Consider the following 25,330-nt stretch of genomic DNA (forward strand, 5'->3'; position numbering starts at 1 on the left):
TAGTTTTTTTATGAAGTGAAAGATAAACAATTATGCCAGATTTTATGAGTTCAATGACTGGCATAGTTTTATGGATTCCAGTGAAAGTAAGCTGATACGCAGTGGCTCCTATTCTAAAAAATAACGCATGGTAACAGGCGTGCACACGAGAGTGAGTCCTCGGGTCTGGAGCCCCCCCCCCCACATTTTTAAGTGAATGCAATATTACCTAAAAACACAATTATAAGTGGTTTACTTTCTGGGTTACTACAAGGTTTAATTCTCGAGTGTGGAGAAATATGGGATAAACTTAAAAACGTCATCAGCTGAATGCAGAACTATTCTAACTTACATTTGATTTTTTTTTAGGAGAGAGTTCTTTGAATCAATTTACTGAAATTATTTATTATTTTTATGGATAAATGTACAAATCATATTTTAGTGGGATTATTGATGAAAAAAAATGTGCATACACTTGTATATATAAATAATAAATAACTGAAGTAGACTGTCAAAAAACTCTCTTTCAAAATATTTAAAATGTGAGTTAGAATAGTTCTGCATTCAGCTGACGACGTGTTATAAAATATATTATGTTATGTTCAATAGTTTGTCAGGTAAACTAAACGCGCGTTCAATATTGGTGATATTTAAGGACATTCATCACGCATTGTAGTTCTTCCGTTTTATGGCCTGATCGTCAGAAAGTAATAAATCGAATAGGTACCCACGGCTTCAAAGTCTTGGTTTATGACAACTGGCTATCACATTTCTATCTTATTAGTCTATCCTATGTGAATATTACTTAGCGTGGTGATATTTTTAAGTTAATATTGTTTGCTTTTACAAGATCTACAAGACATTGTGTCGTGGACAACACAGACGGACACTAACCGTACTAATAATTATGATCATTAGGCCAGGTGCTCAGTGGCGGCTCGATGACTTTCTAGGTGGTGGGGTATAGTCATTAATTATCAAATACCTATATGTACAAGTATGTACCTACCTACATTCTCATATTATTATTATAGGTACATTATGTATGAAGCTACTAATTATAATAATATCATTTTATTAAAAAGGAAATGAATAATTTTTCAAAATAAATAATATTGTTATCTGAGTCGTTACTTAATCACATCTAAAAATCGCGCTTAAAAATATAAACTTAAATAAAAATAATAATTATTATAGATTTATCATCATCAGTTTTGAACAACAGCATACAACGAGCGTTTTTACTCACCTATGGCGTGGGGTCATTCTATTCGGTCCCTAGTATGCGTATAATAACGCTAATGCATTCACATACTTTGTAGAAAGAGATCAGAGAAAAATAGACGCCATAGCTTTCGTACATAGGTGTCATTTAATTTGTACGTTTATTTAATTTATTTAATTTGTAAGGTAATTTGTACATAGGTGTCACCGTGAAATGGTGCGTATTTAATTTAATAAGTTATTTTAATACCGCGTAATCATTATTATGTTATTAAGTACATAATTAATTTATAATTATTGCTTTATTTATTTGTATGATAATAATAAATATCTCTCAAAAATTGCGACGGGTTTAGATAGATAAAATAATTTAAATAATTCATTTAATCACTTAAGTAGGTATATTATGACAATGATAAAAATATCGGACGTTTTTACGCATTCTCCACTTGATAACGATGTGGGGATGGTCCCTATGAACCCTTAAGGTAGAGCCGCCCCTGCAGGTGCTACATATATGAAAATTCGTACATAAAATTTCGATGAACTTAGCAGTAACGTGGGCTACGTATGCATTCCCTGAAGATAAGATAAGACTGCAACTGCGTCACGGGAGATTGATGAATGCTCGGCCAAAGTAATTGGAAAGCGTCGGCGCTGGATCGTCCGGGATGGAAGTTTTTGGAGTAGGCCAAGACCCGCCAAGGATTGTAGTACCTAGGTATTATAAATGATGATAGTGATTACGTCACAAACACACGACAGTGACGTATGGGTACGTAGATGATTATCCCACTTGTTGTTATAGCTGCAGGCTGAGTGGTCATCAAAACGCAGTGTCTACGCTTGAAGATGGTTTACAAACATAACACGATAAGTAATATTAGGAATGGTGCAAGTTAAATCTCTTTTTTATAATTTTCGTATAATCTTTCTCAAATAAGTACCCGAATATAATTCTAGTAGGTATCTACAAATCATCATCACCAGCTGGAGTCGATCCATTGTTCGATGAAGGCATCCGCTAGCTCCTTCAACTATTCTGCATCCCTAATTATTTACTTAGTAGTTGACCCTAGTTATTTATCAGCCGAGGACGAGTTAATCAGCAAAGCGGGTTTTAGGGTGGACTTGCGGCCATTTAGTTCCATTTGGTGACAACTCTATGAGCGTATTTATTATACAGCGGCTGTCCATTTGCAGTGTATATTTGATACTGTATCAGCTTGACCATCTGTATCACATTGTCATAGCGTACCCTTGTCTCATTTCTGCATCATTATTCTTTAAATTTATACTGTGATCTTTTCCTGTTATGCCTAATATTCCCGTTTCCGTGCCATGTTACACTAGTTTTATTATTTTTTCACTTATATACACTAAGGCTTCATGTTTCACATGCTGATAGCACAAATTGGTTGAACACTACGAAATTCTCTCGTGCGACGACCCTGTTTGATTCAGTTTGAATAATTTGGACCAGTTTGGTTTCAAATGCTGGAACAAACCTATTATACCTACTATGCCGATGGCAGCGATTTGTGAAACTATGAATAGGTACTCGTTTTAAAAAAACACATAATAACCGATCTTAGCCGGATCTCACATTTAAAATCGCCTCGTCTGCCGCAAAGCCATAAATCAAACCTTCCAAGAACGTCGATCCGGTGTTGCATATGAAGACCGCGGAGATCTACCTAGCGACCGTCGCACGTAACCTTCGGAACGTATAGATATTTGGATGCGGCAATCGGCGAGCCGGTATAGAAATAACCAATTCGTAGGTGTTTTTATGCGTCATGGCGTCTTCGACTCGCAGCCCGAGAAGGATGCGACTTGTCGATTGCAATAGCAGATGTTTTTTTCAATCTGCGGAGATCCATTTGGCAACGTGTGTTTTGTAAATAACGATGACGTCACATCGTTGCAGGCAAGACGAGATTTGATGTGAGAACCGGCTTACGGCCGCTCTCGACATTTGACCGTCTCTGTTCCTGCACATACGGACTGGGTGGACCTGCGCTGTATTATTTACGTTAAATAAACTGTTAAAGAGTCAGTTCAATAATATTTATATTCAGATGATTAATGGCTTATAATATTAGCATGTGGGCGTGTGGCAGCCCTGGCTCAAATGAACCGCTACGGATCCGATCGCAAAACAGGAAACCTCCATACCATGTACAACGTCATACGTACCTATAGTGATATTGGTGGTGCTATAACTCACTGTGTGTACAGCGAACACACTGCCGTTGCGCTGCGAGCGGTCACAGCGAAATTTGTCCATTCCACTACTGCCCCGGTAACACAGTGCGAGCGCAGGTAGGTCAGCTCATCTCAAACTTTTTGAATACAGGTGCCCCGTTATTGAATAAACTAACCATTTTAATTGCCACCTCCCGACAATATCCGACCATGTCTGATCCTAATAAAATCATATGGGCCTCCACAGAATGGAGGTTTGTATTAACAAATTTTGTTTTTACGAGATATGGATGTCAGCCACTTGCTCAACCTATTAGATCCATACTCTGACTCATACACAAATTAAAAAAACAGTATGTATGTGTACTTGCCAGACCTAGGACACGACGCTATAGGCCGACGCTTAAGCCGCGCGACCGACAATAGTCACTCGAAACAGTTGTATTGTTTATGTAATTGAATGAAACTGCTGAATGCGTCTCAGACATATTGTCGAGGGCCGTTCTTTAACCTGAAGTCTCTGGATGATTAACTGGTTCGTCATATACTCAGTCCAAGATTTACGAAACATTCGGTACACCGCATTTCAAAAACATCAAATATTGCCTTCCGCTCCCTTGCCCTTAGTATCCATGACTCGACACCGTACAAAAATATGACCCTTCCTCTCCCAGGAATGAAAAAAAATATTGACGTGAAGGGAATATTTTCTTATTCTTCCTCTTCGTCAGGTCAGGGCCACATGACTGAGGATCATTACTCAAATGACTTGGGATCGAACAGTCTACGAGAGGCATCGATCACAAAATTGGCGCAACCATCCGGCCCATCCAATGCTGGCTTTAATATTTAAACGGACACTAGCGATCCTAATAAATATATGACTGTTAGGCCACACGCATTCGATAACCACTTGTGGATGCGACGGTTCGCAATAACTCGTGGGTGAAAACCTTTAGTTATACCTACAGACCAGATATTATTGCTAGACTCAAAATACGTAATGTCTGGGCATGGGGAATGTATTTGGAAAAGTGTGTTATTCAGCGGTTGAAGCCACTATAAGTAATAAATGTGGAAGTAAGTGACGCCTGCTAACTTTTATTAACCCCGCCCCCTCCCGCCGCTTAATTAAATATATATCATAGTATTTTTTTAATGGACACGTCCCAACCATTTTCTGTGTGCGCACCTGCACATGGCGCCTCCAAGGATCCGTGTCGCTCGCCATCCCTCTTGCATAAGTCATGCCAGCACCCCTTACCTCCGTATATATAGGATTAATATATAAGTAGTTTCAAATATTAAAATATTTTTGAAAATAGAATCAATAGGGTTGTCCCCGTAGTTTTGAGCGACGCTGAACCCGGTACCCGGTGTAACTACCGCCTACGACGTCAATCTACGGCACAGGCCGACGATGTCTTCGCGTAGGCCGCTATTGCTGTTGTACAGAACCGCGTCGTCGAAATGGCTGCGTTACGGAACTCCTCGGGTCCAATCATGCGGCACTTGAGGCTGAAATGGACACCCCGCCGAACGACGCTAGAGATGCGTCGATGAATCGTTACTTTACGTTAATTGTTCGATATGTCATCATAACACGATAAATAAAATCTTCTCGGAATCTAAATATGTAAAATTGAAGCTTTAAAAAGTTTCCAAAGGTAAGAATTGTTAAATTAAACACTTTTTCATCTTTTATATAACGATAGCAAACATATTCCCCCATTATCAAGACTCAAGAGTACTTATAGATATAAGCAATTTCTTTTTTTTGTGTAGCTCTATTTTGTGGGGAAAAAATAACGAAAGCTTTCATCTGACTTGTTCATTAATTAATTCTTCTTCTTTCTTATTAGTCCATATCCGCTCATTGTGTAGAATAAATATGAACACCAGGTGACGCCTCTGAGGATCCCTATCGCTCGTTAGGAAAATAAATTATAAAGTTCTTTTACATTAAAATTAATTTTGTATCTAACAGCTCAATAATTTATTTATTTATTAAAAAAAACTTATTGAGTACATTACAAATGTATAATATAATAATATTAAATGTTCACAGCATGAAATTTAGAATGAAAAGAACATGTAAGTTCAAATCAGTAAAGAAAAAAAAACCCAAAAATAATAAGTTTAGTACCAAAAAATTTAAATAATAATTCAATAAAAATACCAATTAAACGATAAAATGGAATTTTAAAACAAAATACTAAAATGTCCACATCTCTAGGGAGTGCATTGACTGGCCGCTTCACTTTAATATTATCATGTATGTAGAGGCGGTCTTCGTAGTCCAGTTCGTTAGGCAACGGTCTTTCAGGGGGCTCCGGGTTCGACGCCGGTGAGGTCGCAACAGATTTATTCTAAGCCTGGGTGTTTCAATTTTATTACTAAACCAATACACTACAAAAATACCATTGAGCTTCATAGCCTGTTGTAGTGTTAAAAAACACATTTCTCCGATTGTTTTATTCAATTATATACCAACCCCAATCCTGTAATTGTTTATTTTAATTATCTATGATATTCAAATATAAAATGTCATTGTCGATACTGATTGCTGATTACATGGTACTTTTCACGCAGTCCCATCCCTAGCATACATAGTAACTGTTTGTTTTAAATTCCGTTGATTTTGTATCGAAATTTGTTACGGTTATCTTGAAATTTAGTGAATGGGACTTTAACATAAATAAAAGAAACCATTTTTGATATAATGGTTTATGCGTCCATCTCGTTTGGCGAGTGACTACCGGATTTGTTCTTTTTTATTATTGTCTATTATTATTCAAAACCGGTTGTTGCGCCTTTTCAGCCAGCAAGCTTTGTTCTTCTCTCTTTGCGTATTTTCTTTCTTTTATCATAATGGAAATGGTCTCGCGTAAAATGGCGGGTAATATTGATTATCCAATTGGCACATACTGTTCTAATAATTAGTATAAACCTAATATTAATATTTTTATAACGTGTCATAATAATTCGCTCGAATTTAGTTCGGTTGTCGTTTCCGCTTTCTGTTCAAATATAAAAATCGAATAGGATTCAAATTTATTATTTACAATGTACTTATTTCCACCAAAAATTGACAGCTTACACTATCTTCTTCTTCAGCCATATCTGCCCCTTAGTTTGTGCATATAGGCGCCTTCTTGCATCGTTCCAGGTCATACCAGCATCCCGTATACACTCTATAGATAGTAATTAGCGGGCTTCGAGGACTCCGGAATCCAGTTGGCTTGAAGAACAACCGAGCTAGGTTTTCTAGCATCCGCCGTACGTGGTCGAGCCAGGTCTACCTTGGCCTCTTCACTATCAGTCTGATGAGAGGCTGCATGGTGCGTTTTCTTATCTCCGCATTACTCATAAAGTCATACCACCCACCCATTACCCGTCGCAAACATTTGTTTTCGAAGCTCAGTATACGGTTAGAGCTAACACCATAGATGGATTTTAAGTCTTATAACATCACCATCATCAGCCAGGGTCGATCTACTGATGGATGAAAGCCTCCCTTAGCTCATTCCTCTCCTCTCGCACTCCTCTCAGTCCCTAGTCTGTTGCTGCCACGTAATCATTTATTATGAGTCCATGTGGTCGTTTAGTGCCCCTTGAGTGATGATCGCTGAGCAACATTTTCAGCCCAATACCATTTTATTTTCTTGGCGACCTCTGTCACTTTCTGTACTCCTGTCTACCTTCTCATTTATTGGTTTATATTGTGGTTTTCCCCGCTATTCCCAACATGCACCATCCCATTCCACGTTGCGCTACATTGTATGAATAGATGTCAAAATTAGTAAAAACATATTTTAATGTTATTTTATTAGTTCTATGAAATACGTTAACCACACGATACACAGCATCTTCGGCAAAAATGGAGAAGAAATGAGAACGCTTAAATATAAGCTCTTCTTTGGGCGCGTTTGGGAAATCAGATCAGAGTGTATTTTTGGCGTGTGACATGTAACACATTATTTTTTTTTCACACGAAAAAAACGCACTCGATTGTATTCGAACCAACGAATGTTCGGTTATCAGCCGAACGCACTACCTTTACGCCACAGTATGATACTGAAATCGTGACGATTATACAGTATAATATTATAGTTTAGAATTATTCCGTTGCCTAGGCAGCGAATTTATTATTGTCAGCCATTTGCAATTCTTTACGTAAACAAACTATTAAATGTCAGAGTGACAGTTGGTATTTTAAAAATAAAAACAACGAGAAACCATTATATAATTTAGTAATATAAGTTAAAGTGTATAGAAATAAACCAACGGCGTTCCAATAAGCGGTCCCTTTTCTTGAGTGTGTGATTTAACAAGATAATTAAGAGTTAGTCAAAGAATCTAGTTTATCACAAGTTTTGTTTTGTTACGCCAAATAAGTATAACTTCTAACGCGCGTACATAAGTAGGTACAGACACCGTTTTTTTTAATCGTGCATAGTTTGCTGACGTATTTACTCTTGTAGTTAGTACATAAACGGTGGTTATATAACATCTTTGGTGGTTCCACCTTGGAAGCTGCCCTCGGAACAAGGATGCTGTTGCAAATCCGAATCGCTCTCATGAAATTTTCAGCCATGAGATTAACCTTCTTGCTGCCTGCATTTTATTTACCGCATATTTTACTTTCAAATAGGTACCCACAAACCAAATTGTTTTGTATCTATACAGTAGGTATAATAAATAAATATAATATAAATATGCATTACCGAAATATGCAATTTGATTGATATAATATAGATAATCGGCCAAATCCACAATTTTTGATTTTAGAATTACTATACGTCCTGTTTGAATTTCGAATCCCAAATAACCATTTCATATATTTTTTTAAATACATACCACAAACATACTTTATATTAATTGTAAAATCAATAAATTGTTTTATTTATTTTGTCATTGATTTGGAAAAATCATATTCAAATATTATTGCAAATTATAATAATTATATAAAGAATTAATTAATTAATAGAAAAACAATAACAATAATATAAGATAAACTATTTTTTTATTCACCGAATAAGACACAAGATTTCAGAATGTAACATTCTATATATTGAATATAGGTAGGTACATAATTTGAAAACATCGCATGCATATACACTAGAAAAAAATCATTTTGTAGAAAAAATACGACACCCGACGGGACTTGAACCTGTATCTGCTGGATTCGCGCCAGTATGTTTTTCTAATTATACTACGGGCATCTTAGTTAATTACGACAATTTAAACGAGTAGTTGTAACATGACATGCTTATCGAATCCAGTAGAATATACAGGTTCAAGTATCGTATGGTTTTTTTTTTTATAAAAATAAAAATTTTCTGATTTTTTAAATAATAAAGGTCTTTAATTCTTGGAAACCCCTCGTAGGTGTTATTAAATATTTGTGTATAAAAATGTTTTATTTAGACATGAATTTGATCTCAATGATATACGGCCATCGATTTCCGATATGATATCTCACGATGAACTGTTATACGGTCAACTGCCTACGTACAATTTCCTGGATACTTTTAATTTAGGAAGGTACGTAGTAGTTTCAGCCGTGAAGGTCTTCTCTTGCCCTCGGGGGTTGAGTACATAGTCGGATGTCTCCTCCGGCATTCTATGCACTTGGCCGATGCAGCACAGTCTTTGCATTTTCATTTGCCACGTGATTTGGAAATGCCATCATGAACAGTTCCATACATGCTCTCCTCTCAAAGATATGACGTATCTCATCCTGTTTGCTAAGTGCCCAACATCCTGTTCCATACGTTAATACTGGGTGCATGACAGTTTTATAAAGGATTGTTTGGTTTTCCTTGAGAGTGCTTTATTTTTCAGAAGCCTTTGGAGAACAAAATAGTTACTGAACATAGGTACATAACTTGAAAACACCTCAGATAATATATCTAATACCCACTAGAAAAAATCATATTTGAAAAAAATACGATTACTTAAGTATGTTCAATATATGGAATGTTACATTCTCAAAATCTTGTGAATTATTCGTTGAATAAAAGAAATGGTTTATTAAAAATTATTAGCAAGTTCAAGTAGACGTTATAACTAAAATATTTCAGAGAGAGCGGGGCGTCGGTTTGTAATTAAGGTAATTACCTAATATTTCTTGATTTAATACACAAACACCGATAGTCAAAAATAACGCAATTTTATAAGCATTTCATGTATGACGTACTAGTTTAAATTCTCGTAATTAGATAGGAGGCTCGTAACATAATTGGTTAATGCACAGTTGGCGCGATACCAGTGGTTATACGCGTTCAAACCCCGCCGAGCATCGTATTTTTTTTCAAATATGATTTTTTCTAGTGAGTATATAATATCTGAGGTGTTTTCAAGTTATGTATGTATGTTCAATATATGGAATGTTGTATTCTCAAAATCTTGTGAATTATTCGTTGAATAAAAGAAATGGCTTAAAAATAGTTGCTGCTGGCAAGATTGATTCGGCGATTTTTTTCGTCGCTTGTGGTAATTGTTACAAGGGTCACTAGATAAACAAATTAATCGACAATTTTAAAAGCATCGCCGCTAACAATATAGATGCTATTAACATTTGTTACACTGTGGAGAACTGGTATTAATACAATAATTATAATCTTCAATTTGTGTTTAACAAAATAACTGGACATTGGCCTTATTCCCGGTTGCTTTATTAAGATTTCATTTTGTAATAAGTCCGCTTTTATCCTCTTAAATTATAATAAAAACGGTAACTGTAAGTGGGTATCTGCTTATAGGTACTTTTTGAGTCTTAAACCTGTAACCTGATTGCATTCACTCAATTAATAACGAGACACAAACATTGCGCTTACTGGTCATTTAGTTTTGAGTTATTACGTTGGAAATGTGCGATGATGAAACCTGACGTCCAGCAAAGGTAGTGCGAAACCATCACTGACTACATTCAGGACGTGGCACTGAATTGCGAATAATTACGATGGCAGTGCTAGTTATTGATTATCTTCACAGACCATGACATTATTAATGAACAACGCACTCAATACAGTAGCTAGCAAGTAAATTCGCGCATAGCGACATTCGCACATGTATAGGTAGACGTCACGCAATTTCCATTATGCGATATCACGCATCGGGAATTTATAGCAATATCACCTTTATTGTAATTGCGTTAGAACAGTGTTTCTAGTGTCAATGTTCATTTGAGCGAACCCGGTCGGACCGAACCATTCGGCAGACCGACAAAAAGCATCGGGAATTTATAGCAATATAACCTTTATTGTAATGGCGTTAGAACAGATTATGCCATTCGGCAGACCCGACAAAAAAGTGAGTGTCATTTTTTTGTCCAGATGCTTCGTCCATATTAATGTCGTTGTTCACAAAATACATTAATAAAATACAAATATAAAATCCATCACCGTGGACCATGGTTTTGAAGATTTTTATGACGGTTACGCCAACCCAAGCTGAAAAAGTGCGCCGAATGCCCTCAAATATTGAACGCTCGTTATATTTACATGACAAACTTTAATCAGATGATACAGACGTAACTATTGAAAGTAACATATTCCTTAACACACCGCTGAGTTTCAAACACTAAGATGTTTAAGAATATCTTTTTCTATTAAGATGTAACCTAAATTAAAAAGATGATGATGTATATCCCTAAATTCTATCCATTTCTTAGTTGAGCACCACGACACCACGCGGCGCTTCCAAGAATCTCTGTCGTTTGCCAGTCTTTTAAAATCTTACCAGGTCATGCAAGCATCGGTAGCTCCGCAGTAATACGCCGTATGGGTGGCATTTAGCGTTCTTCCAGGATGTCTTTAGGAAAAGGGAGGTCAGGTTGAGACTGTCTTAAGGCAACCATAGCAGTTTTCAAAAACTGAAAATACTTCAAATAATTGTACTCTGTAGATGAATTTATACTTCGTTAATTTGTCAGGGTTACACTGAGATTAAAACGCCGTACCTATAAGCGTATTTTTTATAGAATGAAGCATTATTATTTAGAATATTTAGATGAATAATTACAAAAATCGTATGAAACTAAACATCATGCGTGCATTATAACAACAGTCAAACAGTCCGCCAGTTTGTTTATATCATATTTCAATGCGCCAACATTATACGGCTACCAACTTAATCACATTATAAATGTTCCGGAATCTCTATCAACTTCTTTACAAAATAGAAAAAAAATATGAATCCCTCAAAGTGAAGGGACGGAAAACTTTTTTGGATATTGCCACAAACCTATCTGTGTCAAATGATACCTTACCCCCCTATATCGAATATAAACAATAATAATTATTATAAGCTAATTTTTGTTAGAATTAATAATATACAGAAAAAAAATCATTTGAAACATCGCCACTTTTTGATGTCAAAGAAAATTGGATTTAGTGTTTTCTGTATTTCGTTTTCACGTTCATAATTACAACGATGTATTATTACAAAAACCAGTAGCATTTTTGTAACTTCCACGTGTGCAATTTTAAGAACTTTTGCAGTTTTCGACATCAAAAAAGATTTAAGATATGTCTTAACAACACGCCATAACATACTACAATAGCGTAGTAATACCCGGGCATTAAAAAAATCACATAATTAATATAATACTGTGACCTCACTAATCGAACCCGAAGACCCCGGATGACAGGCCAGCGCTTTACGTACTGGAGAATAATTCCAAAGTTCGAGTTGATCCTCAGGATTTTATTTTATTATTATTTGTATTTTTTGAACGTTCATTACATCCAATCTTTTGATATTTACCAAAGTTCCCCGTTTTAGGCAGTGGTGTAGTAGGTACTAAATAAAATAGTGCCGGGTCGCTTGTCTTTTAAAATCTTAATTACTTCACCCACTATCCCTACAATTTCACCAAAAAAGCAATACATTTTCTCATAATTATTTAGAAATTTAACTGACTAATCGCTTCTCTCGCATTTTATATGCAGTTTACTGTGTATGAATATACTTTTTTACATAATAAATAACAACGACGTAATTGGCTATATTCACGTGATTCAAAATTTATTATTTTATATTGTAACATAATATTGCTTCGAGAAGTGGCGTAGCGCGCTTCTTAACTAAGAGCTTGTCCAGATGACGTGTGTCTCGCCGCGATTCCCCGCCTGCGCATATTATGGACAGCTCAATGAAGTCACCTGTACCTTGACAGCGCGCGAGAAGTGACACGCGGCGATTATATGTGGACGGCTCAATGAGGTCACATGTAACTGGAATGCGCGCGACTTTTTACAAATCCCGGATTAAATCTGGACAACGCCTAAACCACTGGTTGTCGATAAAATAATTTGAATCCAGAAATGTCATTAAATATTTTAACTCTAACATTTCATAACGTTCTCTTGTTATTATCATCATACTCCACGTAAGTATATACTAATTTTATATCGTACTGCCATTGATTTCGAACCTGGCAAATCCATTTTTTTCTTCAATAATACCGCCCGCCAATACGTAGTCTTTGCATTATGCAGTAACGCGGTACATAATGCATTAAGTTGTGCAACGCGTGTATAATTTTCATGAATGCATTTCGAGGCGGCAGTGTTACAATTTTATTTTGACACATTTCCCGAACACAGTCTCCGTTCACTTATTCAACTTGCATTACCTCCTCCATACAGAAAAACACGATGACAATAATATTACTATGAGTATTCGGTATTTACCTACTTACTTTACGCAGACGGGACAAACCTTTTCAAGTAAAATTTGTTTAATTAATCGATGCCATAACTCGTCGTGAAATATCATACGAGGAGTTATTCGATTAGTTAAGAATGTATAATAAATAAATGTATTCCTAAAAAATATAATATATACAAAATTTAAATATAGAACATTCGAAACAAAATGAAATACATTGTATTGCCATACTTAATTTTATTAGAACACAAAATAAATGCTCATATTATTGTGTTATTGTAAAAAACTATTTTCTTGTTGTAAAAAAAATTATATATAGTTTTTTTAATGTTAATATTATCGGTTTCAATATAATATAGCTTGGATTTTTTCATATATTATAACAAGTTTCAAATGGTTAATTTTCACTGTAATGGTAAGTAATTATAAAGTTTTATTCCTGACGCGCAGGTATATCACGAGAATTTTTTTTTAATATTAACTGTATCCCCTGGTAAGAAAGCAGAGATATTTTTCCTCGTATATACCAATAGTTGCAATGGTCGACCGGTCCAACTGAGGGTCGGAGCTACTTGAAGTTTGCGGCATTTTAGTGTACGAGAAGTTCTTTTCTCATCGAGAATTATTGATCGTTATAATATTCCATCGAAATAGGAATCGCACACACTAGTGCACGCCAATCTTAGGAAGTTGCTCCTGGGATACTCTCAGCACAACTTTGACGGGCGCATAACGTTCGCTACGCCATGGTATATGCCGGTATGGAGGGGGAAAACAAGAGGAGCAATTGCGAAAAAACACGAATCCGGTTTTATGGGTCTGTCGCGTCAATGAAAATTCACAAAACGTGGCAATTCATTCATGCATCATAAACAATCTAAATATAATAATAAAAACGTCATAATAAACGAATATCTCCCTTGACGATGAGCATTTTCACATAACTTATTTTTATAACCAATGGCAAAACGTTTATTTTATAGTATTGATAATGGTGTGACAACCAGCGGCCGTCGTAGTCTAATGTGTAAGCCACTGAATCTTTCTCATTATTAGTATAGTATTAATTTCATTATAAATTATTAAGTAGTTTAAAATTATACTTCTTTGGCATAACAATACAAAATAAGCCGTTACATTAGTCTATTAATATTACAGTGGATTAGGTAGATAAAAATGTACGCGATTCATCTGTGTCTCATATAGTACATGATAATTGTTATTTAATTATTGTGTTGGACCCAAACTCATCTTTGCCATACAGCGGTTATAATTGATTCAGAAGTGCCCATGATGAATTAATAAAAAATCAAATTTTAATATATTTTTTGAATTATTTACCACTGATAACACTGATAACACTGATATATAATTTTACTCATAAATAATACTTACAGAAATATAGCGTCAAATTTTGATACACAATCTTTACAATGAAAAATAAATATACACTCCAATATAAATAATGAATATAAATTAACAGTGTAGAAATATTGGTTATTACGTGCTGTTTACTTAGTTGTATTGAACGACTTACTAAGTAACATTATGCGCATGCGCATGTACCCTCGAGACCGAAATGAATAAATACATAATAATAAATTGTGTTGCATCGGCGTACGCAACTTCCGTCACACTCATCGTGTTACATCGGCGCGCGCAACTTCGTCACACGCCAAAAATACACTCTGATCTGTTTTCCCAAACGCGCCAAAAGAAGTATAACTTCAAAAACTGAATAACTTCACTAGGTATGTATTGTATTGGAAATATCCTAGGAAAAAATACACATTTTCAATAAAAATAATGATACATTCATTGTTAAATCTATTAGGTATAGTCTTGAATCATAAATAATTTTGTTCTGAAACCGCCATCGGCACGTAAACCATCAGCTGATTCCACTGATTTATTCTGTGTTGGTGTTCGTAAATCTTGCATACACTCACAAGCGCGATACGTTACATTTACATTAGTCGATCTCTGCTGCACGGCGAGACAGCACGCGAAACCCGACTGTCAAATAAACGCGCAAAATTTTCCCCATTTTCTACAATCATTTAACTTTCATTTCGCACATAATTCCCGTCTCGCCTGTGACAACACTGAAGGATTCGATAAGTCATACTGAAGTTTTAATTTCGAGATTATATTGGCAACAGTGTACTGATAATAAATTATTGTGAATTTTCCGGATTCTGTGAAGGTTTTCTATACACCAATAAATAACTGTGTTTACATAATCGAACACGTGGATTGATAAATGTGTTACTGTTACGAGCTAACCGTCGGCTTGGTAGGTCATTGTTTATATTACAAAATAATAATGTTTACCATACAATATAATCTCAAATAATATTGTCTCAAACTGTTTGTATAAAACTGTATGATTTTATAAACAGTTACATTAATTGAAAATGTACACACCTCATACAATATAGTGGTAATTTGACTGAGATAATAATGTGTATATATCAGTAGCGAAGGGTGGAGGTAGGTTGTTAAGATCCGCCATAAATAGTGCACATAAATCTTTGTTAGTCATACGTGCTTGTTTTTATTGTCCTAAGGCTACAATTTACAGATGGTGTTGGTTAGTTTTTAAAAATCAATTAAGCCCTGCCTAAACCAAACCATAAGAGTTTTGGTATACTTTGGGCGATACGACAAAATTGTGCACATTTTTTTCATTCATACTTGTTTTCGTTGGATTAAGAATACATTAAGTACACATTTTTTTAAACTCATTAAACCCTTCCCAAACCAAACTAAATACTTTGATAAAAAATATTATTCTATCTATAAAATATGCAAAGTTATATATGTTTTAATTACATCATTTTATATATTTTATAGACAGACGAGTATTTTTTGACTATTGTTTATTATGGCTTGGTTTCGATTTAATTGAATTTTAAAAACTGACCAACACCGTCTGTAAATTCTAGTCTTATTTCAATGAAAACAAATACGCATGACTGACAAAGCTTAGTGTGCCCTGTTTATGGCTGATCTTAACACCCTACCTCCACCCTTCGCCACTGATATATACAGTAAGTATTTCCACCCAAAGTTTAAAAAGGCCCTGCATAAAAAACGCAATAAATAATACAAGGTTTATAATATAAACCGTTTTTATGTTTTTTTCTAGAATTAACTTCGTCAGAAATGTATGGCATATAAAATAAGTGATATTTTTATACTTAAGTACTTATTAAAATAATTACAAGATAAAAAAAACTTTTTATATAAGTACAACGTTTTCAAATTTTCTGTTGAATCATATAAACTTGACTTGACTAGCTTAAACGATCAAAAAAAAATTTACTTGATAGAAATAATAGTGAAATGTCATTTTGACATGTCATATTGATTTCCATAGTAACGCACGTATATATTAATAATTTAGTTGCTAGGACCCCAGACCATCAACCAATAATGGTGTCGAAATAACTTGTCATACAAAACAGAATTAACTGAAATTGAATTCATTCTACTTAAAAATGGCTAAAAGTATTAAAAAAATACATTGGCATCGTGTTCTGATATATTCTAAAAGTTTCAAATGTTTAGCTAGTCGGGAAGTTAGTTAAAAATCGATTGCAAGATGTGTACCGGATAAAGAACCACCGGACAAATAAGAATACGAGCCAAGAAAAACGTTTTAAAAATAGATACAGATCAATGTTGTAAAATATATAAATATTCGGTCCCGGTACAAAAATTGCAAAAGGGCCTTACCAGTGTTTATAAATGACCTAGTTTTCTCCGTATTGACAATATTTACCGATTATAGTATGTTCATCGTTTCGTAGTGTTCGTAGTTGTTGTTAAATTTATGACAAGTACAAAATTGATAATTTTTTTTTTTTTTTTTTGTGATTTTACCGAGGCTTTGACTGCGACTCGCTGTCATATCGCCTCTTCTCTTCTAGAAGGGGATCCGTCGATCAGGTCCTCACTCCTATTCTGTTAAATAACTTTACAATTATGCCTAGCTCTTCCGTCTTACCCACCGCCAGGACACCCTTCAATTCGTCGACATTCTCATAGATATCTGCAATTCGCAGCTGTACTCTGTGAATTTCATATTTGGGGCATTGCAGTGCTATATGTACAATGTCCTCTAAAACATGACATTCATCGCAGAGCTGCGATTCGCTTCTTCCCATGAGGACATCAAATCTTTTGCCCATGGTGTGCCCTGTTCTTAGCCTCAGAATTAACTTAAGCTCATTCCTCGTCAAAGAAGACTCTACAAACCAGGGCACCTCTCGTGGTGATGGTAGAATTGACTTACTCCATTTCCCCTTTTCTAATGATGCCCTATGGTGAAAATCTATCCACATACTATGGCACATTTTTTTTATAGCCTCATTCCAGTCCAGGTTTTCTGGTATCCACTGATGTGGTACCCCTGAATGGCCGGCTTCCTTTGCCAGATCATCTGCCCTTTCATTTCCCTCAATGCCCATGTGCGATGGGATCCATTGAAGGCATAGATCTCCTCCTCTATTTTTCTTGGCGTCGATCTGGTCAAGGATGTGGTATGCTATGGTTTTACTGTTATGTGAGCGAGTTGCTGCGGCAAGATGTTGTAAAGCGCTTTTGGAGTCTGTTAAAATGACAGCGGATTGCGCCGAGAAATCATCGCTTAAAGTGTATTTAATTGCTTCGTTTATCGCGATGAGTTCCGCCGTCATTATTGGTATCGCTGGGTTTAGCTTCCAGCTCTTGTTTATACCTACTTCTGGTATCACAAGAGCTGCTCCTGCTCTATTCTGATCTTTGGATCCATCTGTATAAAGGTGGCTCCATCCTGCGTACCTCTCTGTCAGCATTTTTTCGACACGCTCTCTTGCTTTATCGGATACTATGCTCCGTTTTGGTTTGTCTATTCCTTTGACCTCTAGTTGGATAACAGAGCTGAGGTCGTAGGTACCAACTGGCCTCCTCAGCGAATACATACCTAGGCATTTTGTATTTAATACCTCCCAACTATCTGTGGCTTTAAGGATTCCTACCAGTAGTGGGAGCTTTCTTTTCTCATAGTATGTATTGCTTTCAACGAGCTCGTATAGGAGTTTCACCTTTGCCAATATGGGGTTATCTATTATAGATTTCCACTTCATCCATGTCTTGGTAGCCAGTGCCCATCTCCTGACATTCAGTGGAGGTACGCTGAGTTCCGCTTGTAGCACGTGAATGGGCGTTGTCCTGATAAATCCTCCACATATTCTTAATGCTTTGGACTGGATGCGATCTAGCCTCACCGAATTAGTTTCTGCAGCGGAGTGGTAAAACATGCTCCCGTAATCTAATCGGCTTCTAATGAGTGCCGTGTATAACCTTCTCATATGAATGGGGTGTACGCCCCACCCACCTCCCGCCAGTACTTTGAGTATGTTCAGAGGTTGTGTCAGGCTATTCGCGCAATGACTAATATGATGCTTCCACGTTAGTCTATAGTCCAGGTTCATACCTAAAAATTTATAAGTGTCTACTCTTTCTATTATAGTGCCGTCGATTTTTAAGTTAAGCTGGTTTTGTCTCTTGCCTCTGGCAAAAAGTACCACCTTAGTTTTGCTGGGAGCTACTTTGAGGCCTCGCGTTTCCAATAATAATTTTATTTCGTCAAGACTCTTCTGCATTAACCTTTGACATTCATCTACTCTTTTTCCCGAACAAAAAAGTGCAAAATCATCTGCATATTGTACAATGTTGACCCTTGTTATTAACTTTAATATGTCAGTTGTAAGAATGTTGAATAGTAATGGGGATAGGGGGTCTCCTTGCGGAAGGCCTCTAGAGCATACCGTACTCTTCTTTTCATTATTAATGCACATGGTGATTTTTCTTTCATTTAAATACTGCTTAAGATATTTAGTGATCTTCCCACCGATTCCCCATTCATTCAACACCCTTGACACTTCTTTCACATGCACATTATTATACGCATCCTGGATGTCCAGGAATGTTGTCAGAGTTACTTCGTTTTTGACCTGTGCTGCATTGATGTCTAGTACTAGGTTGCCTATGTTCTCCAGAGTCGACTTTTGCCTTCTGAATCCCGTAGTATTGTGATGAAATAGTTGTTTTTTCTCTGCAAACCATTCGATTCTTCTTGCAATCATCTGGTTGAACGTTTTGCACATGCATGATATGAGTGCAATTGGTCTGACTGACGACACTAGGGTAGGGTCTCGCCCTGGTTTTAAGATTGGGATAATCATCGTTTCCTTCCATTGCCTAGGGACTTTTCCGGTTTCCATGATTAAGTTGAATATCTCCACTAGTTTATTTTTTCCGGTCTCTGGCAGCTGAGCGATCATGGAATATGAAACTTCGTCCATGCCGGGGGCAGTGTCTTTATTTTTGGTTACTGATCTTAGTTCCGCCACTGTAAGAATTTCATTCATTGTATCATTAGGATTATATGTTTCCTGTTCTGCAATTTCTTCCTTCGTTTCGTCACTTTTACTTGCTAGTTGTTCAAGGAGGAGTGACGCCATGCTTTCATCCAGTTGATTTTTGAATTTGTTTCCCGATTTGCCCTTCATCCAACTCATTTTTCTCCACATTTCTGAGTAGGAAGTCTCCGAGTTGACGGAGTCACAAAATGCTTTCCAACTTTCTCTTTTGGCTTTTAGGATTACTTTTCGAGTTGTGGCTTGCTTTTTCTTTAGTTCTAGGTAGTTTTCTGTTGAACTGATTTTTTTGAAGCGAGTATAGGCAAGCCTTCTCTCAGCGATTGCCTTTGATACTTCGGAGTTCCACCATGGTTTTGGTCTAAAGTTTGGGTGACTGCATACTTTGAGTCTCGGAATGCTTGAATTTGCCCCATTATTCAATATTGCCTCCAATTTATCATACTCTACTTGTACATCTCTGGTAGGTTCTGTAAGTCTGTCTATGTCATTTGAGATGATTTCTCGATATTGTTCCCAGTTTGCTTTAGGGTAATTTCTTCTTGGGATCATTTCTGTTTGGCATTGATTTTCCACAAACTCGATGATAATGGGTAAATGGTCACTGCCCATAGTATCGGAGTCTATTTTCCAATCGGTTTCCAGTACCAGCTCATTGGAGATAAATGTTATATCCGGTGCCGCTCCTCTCTGATTTGGAGGGGCGACCCTGGTACTTTGTCCATTGTTAATCGCTACTAAGTCAGAGTCAAGACATACGTCAGCGACATCCTCTCCTCTTGCGTCTCGAAGTATATGATCCCACATTGGGTGGTGTGCATTGAAATCCCCACCCATAATTGATCCCTCTCCCATTTGATCGAAGAGCCTGCTCCATGCGTTTTTCCGAATGGTAACATTGGGTTTACAATATATTGCTGTCACTGATTTTAGTTTTTGTGTCCCTCTGATTTCGACTTGACATGCCTCCAGTTCAGTTGGAAGGCCTTGTAGGGTCTTTTCTTTAGACGCCAGTGTTTTATGCACCAGTATCGCTATTCCTCCGTAACCATCCCCTCTGTCTTTTCTATACATCGTGTAATCATTGAATTTCAGATAGTCTAATTCAGACCTCAGCCAAGTCTCTGAGATTAATGCTATTGAAATTTTTTGTCTTATTAAGTAGAGTTCTATATCATCCTTCTTTTGCTTCATACTTCTGGCATTCCATTGTAAAATCCTAATTTGTTTTTTACTATCCATTTTGCTGCAGAACCTCCCCTAGAATTTCCCCTAAGTTTCCTTCTTTGAAGTGTTTGCATACCCAGTCCACTGCTTTAATTATTAGTTGTTTAATGATCTGCTGCCAATCTCCCCCTTTCAGCAAGACTTTCATAATTTCTCCCATCGCGTTAACCTCTGTCTTCCCTTTTGAATTTTTCTTATTTTTTGTAGGCTTTACGCTACTACCTGTAGCTATTATTGTTGAGCCTGAAGCTTCTACCACCGCTTCTTCTTTCTTTTTGATTTCCTTAGTTTTTTGAATTGTTTCGCTTTCATCTCTTCCTACGATTTTTTTTTGTTTTAATATGTCAGCATAGCTATTATTTAACATATTTTTTTTTGCTTCCTTGAAAGGTATGTTCATTTTTTTCATTGCTTCTTTGCAATTCTTTTCCTCTTGCCACTTTGGGCATTTTTGGCTATTTGCCGCGTGGTTGCCTTTGCAATTGATGCACGTAATTTCCTCATTTTTTTCGCAGGTTTTGTGGTTTTCACCACACTTAGGGCACGTTTCTACTGTACGTCCGCAATTGTTCGCGATATGCCCATATCGCCAGCATTTGTAGCATTGCATAACCCTGAATACATACGGTTCTACAGCAAAAGAGACTCCATATATGTAAATTGTTCTCGGCAATATTTTCTCCCCAAATTTAATACTGACTGACGAGGTCTTTGTCAGCTCTCCTGTATCACCTTTTCTTGTCAACCTCTTAAGGTTGATTACTTTTGCATCACTTTTGATTTCCATTTGCAGTTCTTGGAGGTCCATATCAATATCGACTTTTCTTATTACTCCATAAGAGCAGGAGTCATTCTCTTTGGTCACAAAACCGAGATCTTTGAGTTCTCCAGCTTGTTTCACTTTATCTGCTTCTTTTTCGTCTTCTACTTGGATGTACGTCTTTAAATTTTTATTGTAAATTTTCTGTACTTTTACTCCTGCCTTATGCAGCATCTGCGCTATTTTCAGCTTTAATGGAATTTTACTTCCCGTCGCTATCATGACGATGTTTTGGTTTCCCTTTGGAGTGACCCCAGAGTCTCTTCTGGGTTTTTTTCCAGAGGTCACCGTCTGCCATTCTTCTTCTTTTTCTCCAACCACTTCCTCTTCATCATCGTTTCTTTTCTTCTTCGTTTTTTTCGTTTCATTCACTTCCATTGTGGTGTTTTCCATTTTATTGTTTTTGCCATTCACGCGGTCTTGGAATTCGCGCAACAGTGTGAACAAAAAACAGTGTGGACAACCCCTCGCTTCACAGCGTTTGACGCACTCCCCGCACAAAGTGCACTATCCGTGCAACAATAAATATTTTTCACTTTTTCTCAAGCACTGGCACTGATTGTCAAAATCACATGGGACCACACATGTTGAGTTTATTGTCAAATTCATTTACAAACAATATTATTTTTGTTGTATCACGTATTTATAAACGTTCGCGAGTAACCAGGCGAATGCGACACGAATACGCAAGCGAAGTTGTACAACCTCACTCCACCGCTGTTGGCTTCCGACTGTGACAAAATTGATAATATGTATGAAGTAAGTAAGTTTTACGAAATATTTCAGTTTTATGAAATATTTCGATGTTTAATCAATCAAATTTATTGAAACAATATCTATTATCTCATGGTCAGTTTTATAAAATGTATCATTGCAGTTTTTTTTTTCGATTTACTGGGAGAATTTAAAGGTTAAAACTCTTTTAAATTAAAATTTTAAACGTACTATAATAAATTGACAACACAAACATAGACGCCCTCCAAACCAACCCGCTCCGCACCACACTTGGTTTTGATCGAAGGTATCACGAGGCCTACGTTCGATGTGAAGCAACAATAATTTTTACGCCTTGTCTCAGGAGTAGATACCCAAGACTGAGATTGCCACTCTCTCGTGTAAGCTTTGACTGTGTTGATTTATTTGATAAAATGTGCCATGGGAGAGTAAACAACATAAATAAATGACTTTAATAATACATTTAAAACAAAAACAAGCTTAAATAATATGAACATCAATTGACAAATTGCAATATATATATAGGTTAATTAGTATAAGTACATAATTAACCCATCGCAGACAATCAGTACCAATTTGACGCCGCTGTTAACCAAATGATTCTAGGCGTCAATTCGGCGCCACTTGTTCTTGGTTAATTTGTATTTTCAGATATCTCTGAAAAACCTATTTAATATTGTTAATATTTGACGACATTCAGGAGTGTCTTTTTATTTCTTGAGTTTAATGGCTTGCCCCTCATTAAGTCATAAATAGAAAGTATTCGTTTATAGTGACTGGATTTCGCATTTCTATCGGATTAATCTGTTCTGTGTGCTACTCACTATTTAATTTTTTCATAAGACTTCTTACGTCCTAAAAGTCCAGACGATATTATTATGCTCCCAACTGATAAGGATAGTTTTGTGACTATGTTTAAATATCTTGTCTTTTCGGTGCTATAAATCTGAATTTGGGATATGACTTTCTCCACTCGCTCCATTCCCTCGCCAATCTTCTCCAGTTTCAAGGTATTTCCATTATAATATTCTAGTCATTCTCCACGCATTTTGTCTACCCCGAATCACTTTCATTAGTATACCCACCTGGTCAGAATCTTTGGTCGTCCGGTAATCTTTTAATAATCCCCCCCCCCCTCAGTACTTGTGACTAAAGGCCTAATTACACCAATAGACTCGCAGACCCAACCAGGTCCAACGATTCACGCCGACCGTCGCGAGAAATCGTCGACGTTAATTAGAAATTAAACGGAACGATCTAGCTACCAACCCGATCGTATTGATTGGTTTATAATACAGTACGCATATGAACTCGTACTTACGCGATTTAAAAAATATATGTATTTTTATTATTTAACTTCACTTTGTTTCTCTGCAATTCATAAATTTAAAAACTCTTATCTACGGAACACATTTAGGCAGGCAGTTAAAGCTTATTGATGGACAGAACGGCAAATATTAACAAGTATACCAAAAACTATGACGTAATTTTGGTCAGCTTAGTGGCAATACTAAATAATAGTCTTCACGCATATGTTGTTACTTTAAATGCCGATTGAAACTATTAGAGATTACAATTTAGACGAATAACAGGTTGCTTTTAGTACCTAGCATATTATTTTTATTTTGTATGTAGTACGAGTATTATTGTTTTTTTTATAATTAACATTCATTTATTATGTAAACGTCAAATGTGTGTTATGTCAAAATCAAGAAAGGATACGCTGCGTTCCCTTTTTGCTAGCTCTCGGGCAATTCAGATATTTTTGTAAGTACCCAGTAATCTTCGATCCAACTATCATTAATCTCTTAATAAATCGGGCACAAACATTCGATTTATTATATTTTGGCCACGACTCGAGGAACGATAAAAACTCTAAAGTGACGTTTGACGATCACGGCAGACGATCGTCGTGAGAATCTGCTAATGTAATTTGAGCTTTATAGTTTTTTCTTCAGCTAGTTTGTCCATCGTATGGTTAATATTTTTCTCTCAAAGACTGTTAATCTTTGTTTTCTTATCCCGGAGAATTGTGTTTAGTTTCATTTTACGGCAGCACAATTAGTAAATTGATTTTTACTTTCTGAGTATGTTGAAGCTACGTTCGCCACAATGGGAAGTAATAATATTACCTCATAATTAATTACTTTATGGTCGTATTTTTTTACAACGGAAAATACTTACGAATACCACATATTACTTACGTTTCACATTACCCTACCGATAATAATATGCCAAACATATCTATACTACAGCGACATCTCTCTCTCCTTCTCCCATTGTCTTATCTAAGTGTAATTGTATACCCTTAATCATTTTTCATATTTTCTCATATATCTTAATTTCTTATTTTTCTTCTAAGAGCATGTACGCTCTTTGCAAAACAAACAAACGCTGCAATTCGAAGTAGACTGTGGTGCCATAACGCAGGTCATGGTTGATTCCAGATCAATTATAAACACAATTTGTGCCTTTAGTTGAAGCATTTTATCTACACCATGCGGCGCCCTCCGAGAATCGTTGTTGCTCTTCCTGAATCTTCCTTCTTAACAAAATTAGAAATCCAAATCATTTCTTTCTTTATATTTAACCACTATCCCATTTTATTTAATAGCTTATACAAAATTGCTTAAAATGGTATTGAGAATCGAGTCACACCGGGTATTCTTTGCGAAATCCTGTCTCTTCACAAATCACAGCTGAATGTTTAAAAACGTTCCATAAATACTTCATTTAAATATACCACCTGTTGTTCCCGTCCATAGTCGAGTACTGGACAAGGTTAGATGTAAATTGTACGTATCACAGTTCACCGTGAGCTATCATACCGAAAATAGATGATCATATAGCATTGAGATCATATTGTTCCAATTTTTTTTAGATTCAAATGAAAATTAATTTGATAATGATTGATAATAACGCTGTCATTATTATCACATATCATCATCATCAGCCGGGGTCAATCCACTGCTGGATGAAAGCCTCCCCAAGCTTCTTCCAACTCTCTCGGCCATGTGTGGTTCGCTGCCAC

The 25,330-nt window shown here is 36.2% G+C and overlaps 1 protein-coding gene across 1 annotated transcript in view; it reads left to right on the plus strand.

Moving 5' to 3' along the window:
- The first annotated feature begins 15,063 nt into the window (after window positions 1–15,063).
- LOC147070152 (uncharacterized) overlaps window positions 15,064–25,330 on the plus strand; it is an 89,280-nt gene continuing 79,013 nt past the window's right edge. The window contains exon 1 of the mRNA XM_085949999.1: window positions 15,064–15,385. The gene's annotated coding sequence lies outside the window, so the exon portion shown is untranslated. The remainder of the gene's footprint in view (window positions 15,386–25,330) is intronic.

Source organism: Rhyacophila brunnea, unplaced genomic scaffold, assembly GCF_057557595.1.
Source record: "Rhyacophila brunnea isolate RB1 unplaced genomic scaffold, BYU_Rbru_1.0 scaffold_22, whole genome shotgun sequence".
NCBI lineage: Eukaryota > Metazoa > Arthropoda > Insecta > Trichoptera > Rhyacophilidae > Rhyacophila > Rhyacophila brunnea.